Here is a 21,965-nt window from a genome sequence, read left to right on the forward strand (position 1 = left end):
TTTCATTTGTATGGCAGCCTCCTCTTAGAGAGGGGGGAGGAGTGTCGACCACCATAGAATCGTTCATCGTTCCCTTAAACCTCTATATATGCCAAATTTGGCTCTATTTGCTTAATTGGTTTTCGAGTTATGCAGAAATTTGGGTTTCATTTATATGGCAGCCCCTTCCCTTCGAGAGGGGGGAGGAGTGTCCCCTCACCATAGAAACGTTTCATGTCCCCTAAAACCTTCAGATGCCAAATTTGGCTCCATTTGCTTGATTGGTTTTCGAGTTATGCTGAAATTTGTGTTCCATTTGTATGGCAGCCTTAGAGAAGGGGGAGGAGTGCCTAACCACCATAGAAACATTTATTGCACCCCAAAACCTCCACATGCCAGATTTGGTTTCGTTTGCTTGATTAATTCTCGAAGAATGCAGAAATTTGTGTTCCATTTGTATGGCAGCCCCCCTCTTAGAGAGGGGCGAGGGGTCTCGAAATATCATAAGAAACTTCCCCGACCCCAAAAACCCCTACATACCAATTTTCATGTCCATCGGTTCAGTAGTTTTCGAGTCCATAAGAAACAGACAGACAGACAACATTCCATTTTTATATACATAGATAAGTTAAAAAAAAAGGGAAGAAAAGAATGCATTAGTTGCCGGTTATTGACGGTACGGATAGGCAAGCACATAAAAGGACAGAACAAATGTATTGGAAAATGGAAATGCTTCCAATTTTCATTCATTTAAGCCGTTTGAGGGTTAGGAAATCGTAATGTATCCAATCTTAAAGAATTTATGATTCACAAATTGATCATAAAAGACGTATGCACCATTGTACACAAAAACTATTTGAAGGCGTTAAGTAGGACGGTGCAGTATGCGCGAAACAGCCAACACATATTTTGTGGTTCGACTGTTCTTTAGATCGGAGATTTCTGATGAAATCTGTCATACAGCTATCGGTTTATGGAAACACTCTCAAGATAACACAAAGTATGTTTGTTGCATTATAAAATGAACAATCAGATATAATATTTCCGAAGCAAATATTTGATATTGAAAATGGAAAACCCCTGTTGACATTTTAACTAGTTAAATAACGTTTTCCATGGATTTTTAACAACCGACCGATCGAAGAGTAATCTAATCAAAAACGTGTTTCCGAACATTGCGCAAAATTTTAGGGATCACGTTTTGTCAAATGACCGAGTGACATTAGCCCCAAAACTTAAGACGTCGATGAATTAAATTACACAATCCGTAATGAACTTGATGATCAATTGCATGCATTTAAATTAGTCACGAGCCATCACGATATCGCCTCACGGTTTTAAAAAATGGCGAATGTTGTTTTTTTTTTTCAAATAAATGCAAATTCATGGCAATTAAAACCATCCTTTGATTTAATGTTCTATACCTCTATAGAAACACCCTATAGAATCATATGGTATGTCTCTATAACAAGTAGACATCATTGAATTGAAAAAAAAGATTACATTGCTGTTATTTTTGTGTTGGTAACATTTCGTTTGCTAAAAACACTTAACATGGTAAGTCAATTAGTAATCTCACAATCACAAAATTTGTTTATTACCGAAACGACGATTTGTTGGCCTCTGGAGTCTCTTGCAATTAACCGTTCCCAACCACTTGCTCCTAGTTGTTTCATGCAAGAACAAATGTTGTTCTTCTTTTTACTTGATTAAATACTGTTTCCTCTTGTACCTGTGTTTATCTCAGGAATGCAAATTACCTCCGGCTCATTTCCAACTTCCTCCCAGGTTTCTGTGAAAATTTTATTTTTGAAGGCTTGCGAACTTGAAGAACCCTACGCACAGACAGACAATATTCATCGCTTACTGCTCTCGATTAGAGTTAATCGATTTCATTCCTACTTTGTCTAGCCCCGTACAACCTCTCTAGCAGCAAGGTTTTGCTTCTGGATGCTTCAATATGATCTAAAGTACTGCTCGACGCAAGCAAAACGAAAATGTGTGTTCTGTTACGAAACCGGTTTTTTGATTTACTATGCTCTTGCCTCGCCTTGAGCAGGTTTCCGTCTGTGAGAAGCGGCAAGTCGTCGCGTCTTAAAGTACGAGAGTTTTGCATTAGTTGATTCTCTTCATCTCCCGCGGACCGTTGCATATGGTTCGACTACCATACGTAGCAGATGTTTTTTTTTGCTCGCAAGTGTGGTTCCCTTTGACTCAACAGAAGATGACCAGTAGAGTTGTTTTATGGTGGACTCGAGAAAGCTCGCCTGGTCGGTGATCAATATTCGAGAACCAGGGAAACCACCCTCGTTTTGTTCATGGTGCGATAAATGACATGTAATCCAATGTTTCAGTTTCACCCAGATAAGCGTGACTAATAGCATGTATTGATTTGATTTTATTCTCATTCGGGAATGTATCATTCGCACATTCCCGGATGTGAAAGAAATACTGATTGTTAAAAATCTTAGCAGTGATTAGCTCGGTCAATCGACTTCAGAGAACTGCATTCCTTCGTCAACGCTCAAAACCAACTCCACCCAGTCTCAGTTCGCGTCGAAATTACCTATGTAGTAGAACTCCAGCTCTTAAGTGAATATTAATTTCTCATGAATGCTCCATGCCTTCATATAGTGGTTTGTATGTATGCAATTAGCATGCATTCCAGGCAGGGACCAATCTGCCGCAGCCTTCAGCTCAGCTCGTTCACAGGATGGAACCAGAGTGGTGGAATGAATGACAGATGTTTCGTTATGTTCGCAGCAGCGATGCGTTTTTTTTTGTGTTTTAGCACGAAATGTGCTGGCGTTCGCTTACTATACGTGATCATTAGCATGAAAATTGAGCAGGCATTATTGCACTTCCCAGGCACACTCCGACAGCAGGATGGTAGGATGACAAGAAATTTAAAGGACGGCATTTCCTCTCGCTTCTGTAATGACGAACGTCGACGACTGTCAAACATAATTATCATGATTCGCGGGTTTATTACTGTGATTGGGAATAATTGTGAGACACACATTTGAAACATTTTGAAACTTGGATGTGGCATCAATTCATGAAGTCCGGACGGCCATGGCATGGTTTAATGAATAGGGGCTTCAAATTCTGGACTGGCTAGCTTGTTTACCAGATCAAAACCCTATCGAAAACTTATGAGGAATGATCGTACGAATAGTAGATGCAACTTACAAGCAGTACGAGAGATTTGAAGAGCTTAAACGAGCAATATTCTATGCGTAGAACGAGATACACACTACAACTTGGCGCAGCTAAGTCGTCGAAATCACCCCGAATACCCCGAATGAACCGATTGAGAACTATAGATGACCTACGGATTAGAAACTTATTGTAATTCATTTGAAATTGGAGTTGAATTTGTAAAGGAGTAAGAATTTGTCTATCTGGTTCTATAGTTATAAAACACTGACGTTTAATTTTTTGAATGTTTCGCGTCTGAACAACAATGAAGTTCAAATGACTAGTCTTCTTAATGAAGGTAGTTATTATATCTTACACTATACACTTCAACTCAACCAACTTCTAACATAGGCCGTCTTCCTGCACACTGCCGAAGATGGTGCTTAACACGTCGTTCGAAGACTCCGATTGCTCGTAGGTCCTCTTCGAGTGTTGTCCACGTCTCGTGCCCGTAGAGAACAACCGGTCCTATAAGTGTTTTGTACGGGGAGCATTTCGCCCGATAACTAGCCTATTGGACCTCGAGTGTTCAAATTAGACATGACTCCCATTAATAATGTGTCTCCGGATCCCGCGACTGATATAATTGTCAGACGTCCCCATTGAGCCAAGGTAGATAAATTGGTCCAGCACCTCGAACTCACCGCCGTCCAACACTACACCACAACCTAGTCGGGCTTTTTTGTACTCGGATTCGCAACTCTCTCTGCTTCGTGCTTAAGTCTGTTAGAATGTTCTGCTACCATCTCAAATGTTTTTCCGACAATATCCACGTGATCAGCATAGCAGATGAATTGACTGGATCTATTGCCAAGCAAGTTAAATGTCTCATATTAAATGTCTCTAGCGCAATGCTGAATATCAGGCAATAGAGGCCATCATCTTTCCGAAGCACCCTGCGGGACTCGAATAAATCAGATAATCTACCCGATATTCGTAAAAAGCACTATATTCTATACATCGAAGTCTTCATCAGCTTTGTTAGCTTCCCGGAGAAGTCATTATCGTTCATGATTTTCCATACCTTTTTTGTGTTATTCAATCATATGTTGCTTTACAGTCGTTGAATAGATGGTGCGAAAGGATTCTTTTTCACGGTATTTCTGGAAAATCTGCCGCAAGGTGAAGATTTGTTCAGTAATAGACCGGTTTTCAATGCAGCCGACCTAATAGCTCCACACGAATCTGTCGGTTAATGGCGATAGACGACGGAAATGAATTTGGAAAAGCACTTTGTAGGCGCCATTCAGGAGGGTGATTGCATGAACGTTTCAAAGCCTAATTTGTTGCCTTTCGTGAAGATAGTTTACATCGTTATCTTCGTACTCCATTCAGGTATTCATCAAAGTATTGCTTATTGAATATTGTTGTTTATGCAATCGATCAGTTCGTACCAAAGAAAATTTTGTTCCCACCTACTGACCCACCTTGGTCCAATCTTCGACTGATGCGACTAAAGTCATATAAACGTGCTGCTTTAAATAAATTTTGCAAACAGCGTACGGTCGTATCAAAACGGAATTATAACAACGCCAACAAACAGTATGATCGACTTAACAATCGTCTTTACCAAGCCCATCAACGTGAACTACAAAACAAGCTTATAGTGAATCCGAAAAGTTTCTGGAGACACGTAGATGATCAACGGAAAGAGTCAGGGTTACCTTCTTCTATGTTCAATGCAGATCAAGAGGCAACGGATACAGTGGGAATTGCTGATCTGTTCCGTTCGCAGTTTAGCAGTATTTTCATCAACGAACAATTGTCTAGAGACCATATATCAGCTGCCGCTAGTGAGGTTCCTATTAGGTCGCGTCGTGCCATTAGGTCGCATCCGCCAATTTCGGGTGATGACGTACGGAAAGCTAGCCTCCGTCTCAAGAATTCTATCTTTTTATACGAACGTTTTATACGAACGGATATCTTAATGTGAACAGTTTTCTTGATTATTTTTTTTTGTTTTTAATATTTTCAACCTGACGAATTTTATTTTAAACGGATTATATTGTTTATACAATTTTGAACAATTTTTGATTTATGTTATATTTTTTGTTTTCAATTTGTATTCGTCTCTATTATGTCTATCATGATCTTGGTGATGATGGACTATTTTTTTTTGTTGTTTTTGTTTTGTATTAGTAAAAAAAAATAAAAGTATTCTACAAATGTTTGAACCCTGCGCGCGTTTCACAGATATAAAGGATATAAAGTAAATTCCTAGCCGGTCTAGGAATTTTTCGTAAATGAAAATTTCTCGACTTCTCTGGATGAGGATATTTATTGTCAATCCAAAACAAGGCTGGCGGTTGGACTTTGGTGGACCAATTGGCTGCAAGAGCCTGGTCGGGACCGTATCGGCTCTGTGGCGGACACGACTGGGTATCGGCTTGGGTTGTTTTTGACATTACAATACTATATACGAATTTATATCTGTAAATAAAATCAGTTCGTTTTCTTTTGTTAAACTGAAAAGAAAAATAAATTATCTTTTAGATAACTCGTCTTGCTCAAACCTCTGTAGGGGAAAGAGGCGGGACCATCATCATCATCATCATCTCCGTTGGTCCAGACGGAATACCTTCGCTCGTCATTAAGAGCTACATTGAAGTTTTGTTCTCACCATTAGCATCGATCTTCAACCTCTCGTTGAATTCTGGAATTTTCCCCGAGATCTGGAAGTTCTCGTTAGTTTTTCATCCTTCGTTAGGGTGATAAGCAATCGGTTACGAATTATCGCGGTATCGCTGCTTTGTGTGCAGTCTCTAAACTATTTGAACTGTTGGTGCTGAATTGTTTGAAGTACAATTGTTCCAACTACATTGCCTCTGAGCAACACGGGTTTATGCCGAAGAGATCTACTGCTACGAATCTCGTACAATACACCTCTTCAATCATACGCGAGATGGTAAAGGGACATCAAGTCGACGCTATTTACATCGATCTCTCGGCTGCATTTGATAAAATTAATCATGACACTGCAATTGCCAAATTAGAGTTACTTGGCTTCCACGGTTCTCTTCTTAATTGGCTTTGCTCATACCTTACCGGTCGACATATGGCAGTAAAAATAGGTGATCATATTCCCGAATCGTTTCCAGTATCTTCTGGCTTCTGACCTAGGACCCTTCATCTTTTTACTCTATTTGAACGACGTTCGTTTTTCTATTCGTTGCATGAAGCTGTCTTACGCCGACGATTTCAAATTGTATTCTGTTATAAAGGACCGAGGTGACGCTTTATTCCTGCAGCAGCAGTTATACGTTTTCGCTGATTGGTGTCACGAGAACAGAATGGTGCTAAACGCCTCAAAATGTGCAGTTATCACATTCTGCAGGAAAAAATCGCCAATCTGTTTCGCATATTGCCTGACGGATCATATTATCAATCTTGAGTCAAACCTCAAAGACTCTGGTGTAATACTTGATTCGAAACTAACCTTTAAGGATCAGGTTGATTACGTTTCCGTCAAGGCGTCAAGCCAACTCGGTTTCATATTTCGGTTCGCCAAAGAATTCAGGAATGTTTCTTGTTTGAAAGCTCTCTACTCATGTTTGGTTCGCTTAACACTGGAGTACTGCTCGGTAGTATGGGCTCCTTTTTACAGTAACGGTGTGAATCGCATCGAATCCATCCAACGAAAATTCGTACGGTTTGCTCTTCGTTTGGTTACCTTGGAGGAATCGGCTCAATCTTCCAGATTATAAATGCCGATGCATTTCAATGGACCTACAGTTACTAAGCGTTCGCAGCGACGTTTCGAAATCCACATTTATCGCTGATCTGTTGCGGTCTGATATTGATTGTGGTGCATTATTGCAACAACTGAACATCAACGTCAGACGCGTGAATCTACTTTCCTACTATTTTTTAAAAGTCCCAGTCTTCCGTACGAACTGCGGTGCAAATGAGCCGATAACCGACATTTGCAAGGCGTTCAATAAGTGTTACAATTGTTTCGATTTCAATGTGTCCCGCGTTTGGCTTAAGAATTTGTTTTACGGTATTCTTCTAATTAATTGATTGTTTTTGTGTCCAGATCTTTTTTAATGTGTTCGCGTTTAGTTTAAGATCAGGTTTAAGTAAATGTATCTGTAGGATTTGATGTAGTCTGTTGACACCTAAAAGATGAGGCTTTGTGCCCACTTTGTGGGCTTTTCCCTCCAATAAATAATAATAATAATAATAACATTGCATACTCAAAAGTATAAGGTCTACGATTTTTTGGCCAAAGAGCGAAAGGTAGGAAATTGTTTAAAATTCTACGTTTTCCCTGTAGAAGTGCCCGTTGTGTCCACTTTGGATACAGCGTAACCAAACGCTTGACGATAAACGTCATCAAAAGCATAACAGAATGAAATGCTTGATAATGCCTAGAAAGTGATCTGTAAATAAACACCTGACTAGCATCTCTGTACTATCTCGACCAGAGAGACAATAAGTTTTGCCTTTCTGCATCTTCTACTCTGTATCTTAAACTTATCAATTAAAGTTCGTTGATCTGTGCCAGAATTCAGTAAACTCTCACTAAAACTCTAACTTCTAATTAGGGCTCCCAACCATTCATATGTTAGTGCCCATCTTCCAAAGTATGGCAAACTTGTTGGTTATTGAATGGGCTATTTATATACTTTTTTTAGAGAATTATGAAAAATACGTTTTTATGAAAAATTAATTTATTTTTTTTCATATTTTTTTCAGTGTAAATTTTTTCAATTTTTTGTGATGCTTTGTAATGAAAATTTAAACAATTTCCTATATGTTTATACTAGAACAAAATTTTGTAGGACTTAAAGCTTTTGACGTGGGACTACGTCTAACCGGAATATATGGGGTATTAAATGAAAACCTAAATACAGGACAAGCAGGAAAAAATGAAAGATTTCGAATGTTTATAACTCGAACGTTTCTTAATAGATCGGATAGATGTTTGTATCAATTGATAGGAAATATTTCTACACATCTATCACAATTAATAAAATGTTATTTTTTCTAAGATAAACAATTAAATAACTATAAAATCTCAAGCGCTATCTAAGCGCCCTAACTGTCCCGTTTTGATCGGGCCGATTTATGGTTCCCCTAACACAGCCATCAAAATCAAGGTACCTGGGGAAATTGACATTGCAAATACATGCAAGCTGAGGGAACTTTTGCTCCCACCGACATGTGTTCCCTAACTCAGCCCTTAAAAACCTAGCTGCCTTACATTACATGGCGTTTGTTCAAATTCTTTAGTTACACAACAAATATGTTGAATTCAATTCAATCCGAAAATTGTTTCATTCAATGGATAATGTAGCAATACAAGCAAATGATTACTAAGCCAACGATAGTCATAGATATAACCCGCCCATTTTTTGAGTTAGAAATTTTTGTAAAGAAATAAGAAAAACCTTTTTTTTTATTAATTCGTTTATTTTTACAGGCTCAGTTACTTAAGTTTAAAGGAGCCGAATTCTAAAGAAGAAAAACCTTTGATCTTTTTTCAAAAAGGGGTTCTAATTTTGGAGATCTCAATTATGCAAACTTGCTTGAATGACCAATATCTTTACATCCACAAAGTTTCACTGCAATGAGATGGTGCTGCAAACTTTTAAGACGAATCGGCATGAAGTTCTTCTATATGTAATCAGTCGGAAACGAATGAACCCTAAGATTTAACAGAGAAAAAGAAGAATTGGTCGGTGTTAAGTCAGAGGGGACCAAGTCGCAAAATTGAAAATTTCTAGTTATTGATTACATTAGGTGAAGCATTTCGTAAGCTACATGTACATACCACATTAATCAAACTGAAAAAATCACGCATACAGCAGGAATAATGCATCGAAATTGTTTTGAATGCTCAATGAAAACCCCTTATAGCACCAAACTTCAAGCGCGTTTTTAACGAAATCATAAAAATGTCACATGGTCCGGTCTGACTTAACACCGACCAATTGTTCCGTAGATGGACAGCTTCGCGCCCGAAACCGGTCTAAAATTCAGGCAAATTTTATCTCTTTTAACTCTTTGTGGTCGTTTATCTGCTCTCAGCCACCACGGCAAGAAACCATGCTAATCTCATATTTTACTCAACCAAGTATCAATTTATGCTTTTCCTAAACGAAACATGATGTCTAGTGAACCCGTTCACGAATCAATACGGTGCTCCTAGGAGTAATAGATAACGGTACTCAGTATCAAACAAAGTAGTCACCCACACAAGACAACGCACAGTTCGTTGAATGCATAGGAATGTGGGACAAAAATTCATAACAGCAGCATTTAGCCATCGTAACACTTTGGTGTGATGGAAAAGACTGTTCATAAGTATCAGAACGTCTGTTGACATAAATGTCTCATGTTATTTGAATAACCACATAAGAGTCTCAAGCGACAAAATCTTTGATCACCTTAAGTGAAAAGTTCTGATCATTTCGGATACGCAGAAATCATTATTTCAGTAACTTCTGGTTTAAACTTTGTTGAAGTAGTCGTTTTTAAAGAGTAGAATAATTGTTTGCATAAGTGTCTTATGTCATCTGAATAATCACATGTAAAAAATATTTGTTTGTAAAAAGTGAAAAGTGCTGATCTTTTCGGATACACATTGCTGGCATTAATTACACATTTGCATATTCAACACACACACACACACACATTGCATATTCAACGGATAATAAAAATAAAATTGAGTATTGATTATACTTCTCATGATTCACTCTTGGAAACTATTTCGAACGATTTCACACGAAGACGGATTATAAAATATAATTTTTATACAAAAACCATCACATTAAAATGCATTGTTGAGTTACTACATATATAGAGTTCACAAAAAAAATCAAAAATGTTTATTTTTCATAATCTTGCATGTATTACTGCTTTTTCAAGAAAAAAAATAATTCCGACCAGTACGATACCCAAGTCCTAATTCAATACGACCGCAAGGGGTTAATTGTTAGAACAAGGAATGTTGTGTTTCCCGTCGCGTTGTAGTGAGTATTTGACTGATAACAAACAAATTCAAATGCAGAATACTCTCTGACCTAAGATTCCAGTAGATTTTTTTCCACTTTTATCATTTCCTCGTTTATTTTTGGGGAATAATTTGTCGAATTTCGTGTTGTTCACGAATGGTTTCAAAAAGTTCGTCGCCACGTCAAAATCTCTTAGGTGGGAAAAATGTTCGCATGGGGGTACTGTGATCCAATTATGTATAATGTTTTCTTTTTTTTTTTTGGTTATGAAGAAATAATTCGCGGCAGTATAATTTATTGATATGAACACTATTAATCTACAATACCGAGCCTTGTTTATGGTAAGGTCGATTGAGCCAAAAATGATAACGCACATGACTCATATTATGAGTAACCACATTAGTCCGCACTGCCAAATAGTTCATATTCGCATCGAAGAAAGGTATTTCTCGGACGGATGAATCAATCTTGGAAACAATAACCAAATCTCCTCTCCTAATTCCGAAGTGTTCATCGCTTCACTCAGATCATAGCCAAGTACGTGACTAATATCCTTCGCAGGGAAAACAAAGGTCTCATGACCTTAGGTCACCGACCACGCACGTGTCTACTGGGATTGGGTTGTTGCTTTTCCTAAGCGTATTGTCCTGTTCACGTTTTTACGCTCCGAGTTTAGCATTAGGGCGGCAAGAGAGACTTGACCAATCGTCGCTGGACGACAACCGTGCTAATAGACATCAATTGAGTCAGTTTACTCATCATATTAACCTACTTAATTATACACATTTAGCGCGTTTTCAGTAGAAAGCTTTTGAAATGCATTTTTCGTATTCACGTTGTACCCAGATCCTGTTTCGCGTAAAGGACAGTTATCTTCATTGAATATGAGAATGAGTTTTTGATTTAATATGAGTGCATATAGGAATCCAATTCCCAATCCACAGACAGCTCGAGAAGCTAATTTCCAGCCAAAAAAGAATTTTTCTTTGGCGACATCAGACTTCGTTCGTGTTAATATTACAGTCAATCGATATTTACAATTATTTACCTGTTGTGCTATTCAGGGTTCTTACCACATACCAAATGGCACGTACGGAAGGAATAACGAATGTGGGGGTGTGTAAGCAATCCAGGTTCCTTTTTCGTCCAAATGTCGCGCCGATAGCAGTTGGAAGTATCCACATTAATGCGTCCGGCAGTCGTAAGTCAATCCATTTATTTGCCTTCACTTTCGCCTTCGCGATATTATTTTTATACAAAATCAATATAAGTGTACGTTGATGGCTTTTGTTACTGATTAGGCGAGATTTCGTGATTCATACACTGATAATTTTGAGGTACCATTACAATTTTCGAATTACTGTAATTGAAACATTCACTGATTATCCAATATTTATCTTCGTGGACACAAAGGATACTTCGATATTTGACTATCTATCCGCAAACCTCCAACATGAGGGTGGACTTTTGTTTTGTTGTAACAGTCCAACGACCCACGCAACTGAACCAACCAACAAACACCGACCGGCCGGAAACTTTAATCCGCTTCCCCGTGGACCAACTTCATAGAGGAACGCGCGATCGCGAGAACGAATTCTGCATACACCTCGACAAGACCGCGGACCGCTTCGCTACCGAACGCCTCGTTTAACGGTCGAACTTCAAACAACTGACTGAAGGCTAACTTCCATTCGAGCCGAGCATTACTACGCAATGTGCACAACAAACAATTATGGCTCTCTCTCGCTGCCACACACACCAACCCGCCGCAGTGAGCAAAGTATGCAAGCAAGGCGGACTGGTTCCCGTCTCGTGAAAGCAGAGGAAAAGAGATAGCAGCCTTCGATTAGCCCATTCAGTCGTGTTGGGTTTAAATTGATCACCTTCTATAGGTGGGTAATGATTCACTATTTTCTACAATTTTATTGTAGGTGAAAATTATTAGTAGGTACCAATAAAATATTGTAAACAAGTCAGTAATGTAACAATAATCAACTTTCAGTTCTGCAGGGTCACACAACACCACCACACCAGAGGAGTCCTCCAAACTGCATTGTGCACATTTAACAAAGCGGTAACTGGTCGAATTTGTTTTCGATTTTTGTTGCTTCGTAATTGATGGTACGTAGGTACATTTCATTCATTGCTTTTTTTTTGCTTTCACTCTTCCTCGCTATCTTCCCCGCAGCCAACAACATACCATCCCCACACACACGGCGTGAGAAAGTGTTAGTAATGTTTTCAGCCAAAACATGCATGTTTTGCGTTCTCTCGCTTATGGTTAGGCGTTCGCTTTTTAGGAAGCTAGCATTTAGCATAGAAGAAACAACATTTTTGTAACGATAATTCCCACAGTCTCGGTCTCGTGCGGCGCCGCAGTCACTAACACCGACTGGGCATACACGTTGATGTGGTTATGATCAGCGTTGCCAATGTTCCAGTTTAAACTGGATTCTTCCAGTTTTTTTCTCGATCCAGTCATCCAGTTGAACCCTAAAATCTTCCAGTTTTTTCAAAATATTGTCCAGTTTTATAATGTTTTTTCATATGTGTACCCTAGTTTTATCCATTTTATGTAAAATAAATTTACAATGATAAATATTATCTGTCCCTTCCTCTTTCTAACTCTTTTGTAATTTTATTTTCCTACATTTTTCATTCGACCTTGGATCGATCTCTCTTTTCTACGACAGGCGAGGTTGTAATTCGGTTTTTCCCATTTTGTTCAATCGGTTGGTGTTTTGTCGAAAATTCCAAAACGAAGAGCTTTCTCGAATGGTGGAAACTTATCGAACTACTTTAAAAACAGGGTATTACTCAATTGTTAATTTTATTTAACAGCCTACCCAAGAATCAATGTGCTACACTTTGTTTCAATTTATATAAATATCGGATGTTCCAAACTATTCTGAAGTTCAGACCAATTGATCTACCACGCGCGACTGGTACAATGTCCATAGAAATAAAACTTACCCAAAATAGTTAATAGAGTCCGCGAGCTATGCAGGCTCTGAGTTTATATGAACATCAGATGTTATAGATCCTCTTAAACATTCTGAAGTTCAGAAGGTCATAGAGTAAATGGTTTCCATTGACTTTAATTGATATAAATATAAAACCCAAGTAACCTTGCTTCCGTTTACAACAAATGGATATAAGTTTCTCATGGTCACTCGAAGGAGTTTTAGTTCTAAATATAAATAATTTAATTCATGCAAACAAACTCCCCTAAATAGCTGATAGGTAACATGCATAAAATGCATGTGAACCATAGTGTATATTTTGCAAGAAAGCATACTATGCATATTTTTTCAAAAGTACTTTCTCGAGCTAGAGGAAATATTTAAGGGTCCATCATATTGATCTTGATACCGAAATTAGGTTTGTACAACTCTAATATAATCAGCAATGAATAATACCAAAAAAAATGAGAAAGATAGCTTCTCAATACCAAAATTTGATAATTTCAATACCAAAGTAATACTTGAGCAACGTTGTTTGTGGTTATTCGAGTATTGAAATAACATTATATGAAGTTGTTTATGGTATCTTTTTTTGTATTTTACCTCGTATCTCATGCTAATCCGTGCCTTTTTGAGGTATCGAACTATACGCTACGCTCTTCTATCAGCGATTTTATGGATTTAATGAAGCGATAAATACGAAACTCTTCATGTTTTGCCCAAATAAAACCATCCCTCAAATATTATTTCACAGTAATTACAGTTACAGTTTTATGAACTACATATAAACACTACACGAAGCTTAAAAAAAAAATCTGTTTCTCAAGCATTGAAATGAGTAAAAAAAATCAATTTAGATAAATCATAGCCGGTCTTCTTAAAATAAAGGTTTTACAGGATCCATTTTTCTTCCAGTTTTTTTAAGAGCAATCTTCCAGTTTTTTCAAAAATATTATTGGCAACTCTGGTTATGATAGAACTGGCGATAGCTGATGCCAGTGTATGTTTGTGTATCAGAAATTAATGAAGAAATGCATGACTACAAGGTGAGGCACGCGATGTGTTATGGGTAGGAATTAGAGGTGGGCACAATGTGAACACTGTTCAAAAGAACTGGTTCACAAAAAAGAGTGAACGAACGGTCACTCTTTTTACTGGGCAACATTTCATATGAACTGTGTACACAGATCTGAGCCAGTTCAGAACGAACTGTGTACGATGATCCGTGTATAAGAGAAAAGCAAACGAACGAGTGTTAGATGAATGGTGCTGCAATAGCCCTCGAATTAACGAATGGAAACAAACGATGAAACAACAAAAATAAGATGTCGGTATTGTCGTGTTCATAAAAAAAATGCAACATTCAGGATACGATGTTTTCGAAATGGGATTTTGATTATCTATCAAATAAAATTTTAATTTAATATTTTGAAGTTGACGGTAAATATTTCAGTAAGTTGATATGCAAATCTTCCTTACAAGCAAAATAAAGTTGAAAGCGATACGATTTAAACAGTCTTGTGGAAAAGTAAATACATGTTCGCGTCGCTGATATGAAATATTTTTTATATTATATCACATTGTGCTCGATATTTTTGAGATGAACGTTCGCCTTTTGGTTCAGTTTAGCTATAGCAATTATTACAATACTCGCGTAACTTTTGGAAAGGTCCAATGTAACATTTTCGCCAATTCGAGAAAAACGAAGTTGAAGACCCAAACATTATTTCGCGAATTGTCTTAAAAGCTATCGATCTTTATCACTGTTTTCATCACTAGCTGTCAAGAATAACTCCGTAAAACCAATCGTAACTGTTGATCCGTGATTTGAGATTAAGGTTGAAGCCTCGGAGCGAAAATTGTTACATTGGACGTTTTGACTGCCCGCGTTTGCACATTGGACATATTGGACGTTGCACTATAAGAATTTGAAACTAACTAATAAACAACAATCCAAATATCAGCATTTCGTTCTAAAGACTGATTATTATTGTTATCGCTCGTTGAATTGCACTGAAATCGATAACAACACCTGTAAGAAACTAATTCCAAAACGACCGAAGTACGACTGCGAGTTATTTTGACTGCTTTGTTACTTCGGACGTTTCGGTCGTCGGAGGAAAGTGGCGTCCGAAGTAACAGCCGGGTGCTTAAAATCCGAATCTGTACATTGGGTATTTTTTATATCGGCGACAAAAAGATGAAGAAGATAGATACGCGAACGATTGTTTTTGTAATACATTCAATGATTAAAAACTAATAGCGTGCGTCCATTAACTCGATTTGTTTACATTTGTTACATAGGACCTTTTCAAAAGTTACGCGAGAATACATCGTGAAAAAACAAAGCAAAACTTATTTTTTTTATCTTCGCTTCTTTTTCGTCGGCCTATTTTCCGCCACTTTAGTGCCAATCACCGACATCAGGGAGGCGACTCCACCTGTTCCTACCTATCAGACTCAACAACTCATGAGCCGGGCCAACTTCTTTTACTTCCCCTCCGAAGGAAGACGTAACCAGAGATTTTTCGCCTCAGAAAATCCCAACGACGCCAGCTGGGATTGAACCCAGGCCGATCGGATTGTGAGGCTGTTACGCTAACCATACAACCACTGGCGCCGTCAAAGCAAAACTAGTTTGTACTGAAAAGAATAATCGAACATAATCAAAGTTTGATTTTCTATTGTGCTAAGATGTTTTCAACAAAATTCGGATAATTATTTGCTAGCAAACAGCATTTTATGAATGAACAAAACAATCCTACATAACATACCACACTTTTTTATACGTACTTTGACATATCCCTCCAACGTACGAAAGAGTGAGTGATCTGTTCAAAAAAACTAGTTCACTTAAGTGAATGGTTGGTTACTGAACGGTTACTTAAGGTGAATCGTTTTGCCAACCTCTAGTAGGAATTATGAAAAATTTGAATGAATGAACGAAAATTGGAGTTCTTCCGGCGTCTTTCGGGAACATATTGTCATGAATGTCATGAAACTAACTATCGAATAATGAAAAATCTCAACCGTTATCCAAAAAGAAATATCTCGTTTTGATTGATCGAAATCGAAGATACAAGCTTCCTCTTGTACTCACAATTATTTCTCAGCCATTTTCTGATTGATTTACGGGAGTTTTGCATCAATCATTTCAGACACTCCATAACAATTCATTACAGTTAAGAATGAATAAAAAAAGTTAGTGGGTCTGGGCCTAGGGGCACGGACGGGATTTTGACATAGTACTGTGATTGTGGGTAGTAATTGCATTTGAATTGAGTTTTTTCATTGTTGAAGATCTGTAATTTTTCTCTTTTGATGCATAAAATGAAAGCCCTGAAAAAACCGTTTCCTGTATGAAATTGTATCCTTTAACGGGTTAGATGAAATAACGTCGTAGAATCCGGAATTACATTCTGTTCAAAAATGTACACAAAATACCATTAAAACCATTACTACCCTTTGCTTCTGTTCATTAAATTATGCACAAAAAAGACAAAAAGTCATCATGTATCTTTTTTGAAGTTTAAATAGTTAAGATCTACATAAACATAAACCTAAGTCAAATAAATCTATGACTTCAAAAATATATTATCATCAAAGTAGCATTTTCTCCTTCGTCGCCACCTTGCCCGGAAGATTGTTTGTAATAGCTTTATAGCCTGGTGGTGTATATTGAGTATGTGCTTTATTCGGATGTTCGTGTAGCTGCTGTAGTGATGATCTCGACTACTCAAGCTATCATAATCTAATATTCGTGAGTATGCCCTCTTCTAAATCAGCAGGCAGATTAATTCATTAATTGCATTTTTTACAACATACTCAATATTATGACATCCTGGACCACAATTTCATAAATTGTTAGTAGCAAAACCTACACGATAGAACCGTGAATTGAGCTTGAATTGATTGGGAAACATACAATGCAATAACTGATAAATGCCTATTATCGGTAATTGAAGAATAATTCATTATACGCATCAAATCACATTGTGAGCTAACGCCGAATTGTAGGCAAAAAGATTGCTCGTTGCGTCGGGAAGGAAATCGAGTGGATAGTGCAATCGAAAGAAAAAATACCCATTTTAATTGTCAAATTGTTAACTTTTTTGTACTATCGTCACTGTTCATGTATTAAGCAAAAAAATTGCTGGATAAATTTCCTGTCTAATGGTATATAACACAACACATGTCGCAATAACGATTTTGAGTAATATGCGTTTGAAAACTCTTAATGAATCGTTACATTTTTCGTAAGGTTCGGCCCCCTTATATAGAAATCAAAGACATAGTCCTATGTCAATAGTACAGTTTATAAAACACAGACTTCAAAACCAAGGTGCCTGAGTAAATCGGCATTACAAATACATGAAAGTAGGGGAAACTTTCGTTCCGTATGCATGTATTTGCACAACTTGCACATTGCAAATATATGCAAGTCGGGGGCATTTTTGAATTGCAAGTAAGGTGAGATATATGATTGATTCTAGCATATTAAATTTAAATTTGGAACTTCAATGTTGGTTGCTTCGTTAAATTTCATAGCAATGACCGATCATACATTGTAAAACGTTTATCACTAGTGTAAGTGTAAAATTGTAAATGGTAGCGATTGAGTTAAAAATTACTTGAAATGTGAAACGATTTATTTCAATTTTCATAAATAAAAACCAATGTGCGTTCCCGTTCAAGAACGGATCGTACTATTTGAGCTATCTGTTTTGTTGTGTTCATTTTCATCCAAGGAATGTTCATTGCGCGAGAAAAATTGGAAAAGTGAAGGAATATTCGAAAAAGTGATTTCCCATATGCTCTACATATCGTATTAGATACTGTTAGTCCAATTGAAATTCACATTGAGGCATATAGCATCTTGTTCCGTTGGGTTTCAAGTGAAAATGGAAATGGGTTGAATAAACACTTTCAGAAAGTAAAAATTATAAAAAAATAACCTTTTCCATTTCAAATAAGTTTTCTTTATAATAAAGTAACATGTTATTTGTGCGAATAAAAATTTATAATTGTGTTTGATAAGGATAATCATTTTATATTACATTGTACAATGGTCAAGGAGATGTATTTAAGTGGAAATTAGCATTTAGAGCTCGACAGTTATTCTCTAGAAAAATGTCTTCGACAAAGTTGTTACATATGATGGAGCCCTCATTTTCATGTTATCAAGAATAGGGTGACCAAAATTGTCGATGAAATAAAAAATATAACCTTTCTATCTTTATAGATAGAGGTAAATATAGTTTGACAATATTGTAGTACCAGTTATTTGAGACATCTTTGTAGAACAAATTTGTTTCTATCTCTTGAAATAACTGATATTGCGTCATTTTGCTATATTGCGTTAGGGTCACCATGAAAAAAAAAATGGTTTTTTGCTCTAACTTTCATATCTCAAATTCTACATACAAACTGTCTTCGAAGACTTTTAGAACATACTAATACAAACATTTTTCGGTGCAGAACTTGTCAATATCTCAACTTCACTCATAGTTATTTATAATTCTTCCCAAAAAATACGCTCTCTTCAATTGCTTGCCATTCTTTCTGGGGCAAACATAAAAAAAGTTTCTTGACGGAATTTGAAAGAACAAATTTCACTCTATATAATATGTGATTTTCAAATATGTGTTATTTTTTGTATTTCAGTGAATTAAAATTGAAATCATCAGTTTCTGGGTGAAAACCCATCAATAACTTTGAGCAGGATTAAGATATTGACAAATTCTTTAGACAAAAACTGTCTTCGACAAAGTTGTTACATATGATAGAGTGCTCATTTTTATGTTATCAAAAATAGGGTGACCAAAATTTTTGATCAAATAAAAAATCTAACTTTCTTATCTTTATAGATAGAGATAAACATAGCTCGACAATGTTATAGCCTCAATTATTTTCAACAATTTTGTAGAACAAAGCTTTTCTCTATCTTTTAATATAATCGATTTAGCGCTTTTTTTCCTAGGTTGCATTAAGGTGACCATGAAGAAGCGTTTTTTTTTGCTCTAACTTATATCTTTCAAATTCTACATCAAAACTGTCTTCAAAAGACTTTCAGAACATACTAATATAAACATTTTGCTATGCAGAACTTGTCAATATCTTGACCCTACTCAAAGTGATTGACCAAAAACTCATGATTTCAATTTTAGTTTATTAAAACACGAAAAATAACATAGTTTTGAAAATCACACATTATTTAGAGCGAGCTATGCTCTTTAAAATGCCGTCAATGAACTTTGTTTATTGACCCAGGAAGCCCCAGAAAGAATAACAAACAATTGCAGAGAGCGTATTTTTTGAGAAGATACATCAATAACTTTGAGTAAAGTTGAGATATTGACAAGTTCATCGCAAAATGTTTGTATTAGTATACTCTAAAAGTCTTTGGAAGACAGTTTGTAGGTAGAATTTGAAATATAAAAGTTAGAGCAAAAAACAGTTTTTTTTCATGGTGACACTAACACAACATAGAAAAAAAGTCGGTTATTTCAAGAGATAGAAAAAAACTTTGTTCCACAAAGAAGATCAACTATGCGGTCGTGCTTCGGACACAACCCTCATGTGATTTTTTATTTTCATTTTTTAAATGTTTTTTTCTAGGACGCTAAAAATCCGGTATTTGTAAGGTTTAAAAAAATTATGTGAAGAAAAATAAAGGTATTCATAATATCGATGAAATTTTCCAGCAATTGTATTTTTAATAAGGCAAAGAAAATAATATTATATTAGTATTTTCCAGGAAACAAGCCGTCACAAAGTTGAACTCGGGAAATTATTGGAGTAGATCCTCCGTTTGTGGATCGCCCAGCAATTTTCTGTCGGTCGCAGCTGGGAGACTTTGGGAGGGTTGGCGGACTTCGGTTTTATTTTTATATGAGATTCCTTGCTGCTCAGACACGGCCGGCCTAGAGTGGCACTTCCGCATAAAAATTTCCATTTTAGCCATGTACTTGTTCACAGAATCAAAACAGCAAAGGCAAAGCAAAGTTGTGTGCACTTCCATAAAATGATACAAACTGAAAACGGACAAAAGAAACAAACTGGCGTTTGAACAACAAAAAAAGTTTAAACATTCCGATACGTTTTAGTGCCACTAATGTATCTAACGTGACGTACTAATCTGTTAGAAATTCTTTGAAACATCCAGAAAGTAATCATTGTTACTTCTTCGTGATAGATGAAAAAGGATGAGTAATGATAGGTTGATATCAATTGATTGTAATAACAGATATCAGAAATTTAAAATTCTACGACTTTCATCATAATCTGATTATACTGAACAAATTCGTACAAACAATAACCTCAAATATACGACTTGCGATAAATATCGGTCAAACAAAAAACACGAAACGGAATATCCACATTTTGGTGGCATATCATAGGTGGGGAAAACGCACGGCAGATCATATTTACAAAAATGTGTGTTTCGGCACTTTCCTCGAAGTAAAAACGCGCCTATGTTTTCTTTGTTTCTATGATTGTTTTTCATATTTGCCTTCGCGTATATAAACAGCTCTAATCGAAAATCAATAACCGTGCGCTCGGATGATTCTTTTTCCCTTATTATCCACAATTCAGGAGTGATTATCCATTTTCCAATTTTCTGTTGGTATTTCATTTGATACGGCTGGAATACGTAAGGAAACACCGCACAATGGTTTCCTCGATTTTCCATTACAATGTCGCTCATCTATTCGTCAATTTATCGCCCACACAGGTTGTACGAACTTGGTTTTACGCTTTCTCTGGGGTAGCACAAAATCAAATCAATAATGTGCCAACGTCCCCGGACATGTCCTTTTCATGAAAATACGTGCGATTCCGGATTCAATTCTTCAGGGCGCTCGAATCGAACATTGGCTGTTTCCTTCTGTACTCATTGCTTCCGCAGAGGCTTGTTATGGTGTGATTTCTATTTGTAGTTCATGTGCTCTCGTCTTGAAGTTTGCCATCAAATAAAATCACGACGTTGAAGATTGGATTATAGTGGGTGTTACAAGAATAAAACTCCGCCACATACGGATGCTTTATCTTTCCATTCACCATTGCGAGTCAAAGTATCCCCAAACTTTCTCTACAACAGTTACTGTGCGAAATGAGCATTATGCGCAAACAGTGTTGTTTCTGCAACCAATTGAGCGACTAAAGGTCACGTTCCAAGATTTGCATTTTGTTCGGTTCTCCTCGGCGTGAAGTTCCCCTTCGAAAGGGAATCCACACCAATTGCTTGCCTATTACGTAATTCCTCCAATGAGAACGACGGCGGTACATTTTGCCCGACGCCGTCTGTTCCCCCAAGTCATTTGACCTGATTATCACACTGTCAGGCCACAATTTTCTCCCTTTTTCTACACGCCGAAGAGATATAGTGAAAACACTTCCACTGTGTGTCATCCGTTTTCCGAAGGGTGGAACAATTTCCCGCGACAATCGGTCGCGGTTGATTATATGTAAAGTTGTGCTTTCGACGGATTATGTCACAATCGCTGGACTGGCACCGTGCAGGACACGTGCATCTGCGTTTGCCAAACCTCTCGGTTGGCATTCTCCCACAGTGGTTACGGGCCAGGACCGGGCAGGGATTACTGAATTGAAGAGCAATCCATATTCGAGCCGTGTAACCGTTCCTCGCGCCCGATTGCATAACGACTGTGATCAGCGAAGGACGTGATAGCGCTAATATGCATAAGTTTATGAGTACGAAATATATGTCTACCAGCAATGGCTATATGAAGGCTGTTGCATCTCTCCGGATGTGAGAAAGCAACGCTGAGGGTGGACCATCGGTAGCGAATTTTAAACTATTTTTGAAAGTGTTTAGCTAATATAGACCAGAGGGGGTACT

At 37.2% G+C, this 21,965-nt stretch overlaps 1 protein-coding gene across 5 annotated transcripts in view; it reads right to left on the reverse strand.

Annotated features, from left to right (window-relative positions):
- The window catches only part of LOC129775118 (protein numb), a 146,055-nt gene that overhangs the window by 88,686 nt on the left and 35,404 nt on the right, over positions 1-21,965 (reverse strand). Inside the window, exons 1-2 of one of the 5 annotated variants that reach the window (XM_055779402.1) lie at positions 11,558-11,825; positions 11,188-11,499 (exon numbers count right to left, since the gene is read on the reverse strand). The exons of 2 other annotated variants lie outside the window; for them this stretch is intronic. The gene's annotated coding sequence lies outside the window, so the exon portion shown is untranslated. Of the gene's footprint in view, positions 1-11,187; positions 11,826-21,965 lie in introns of those variants that run through there. 2 more of the 5 variants (XM_055779404.1, XM_055779401.1) reach the window with 2 other exon arrangements.

This window comes from Toxorhynchites rutilus, chromosome 3, assembly GCF_029784135.1.
Source record: "Toxorhynchites rutilus septentrionalis strain SRP chromosome 3, ASM2978413v1, whole genome shotgun sequence".
NCBI classification, from domain to species: Eukaryota; Metazoa; Arthropoda; class Insecta; order Diptera; family Culicidae; genus Toxorhynchites; species Toxorhynchites rutilus.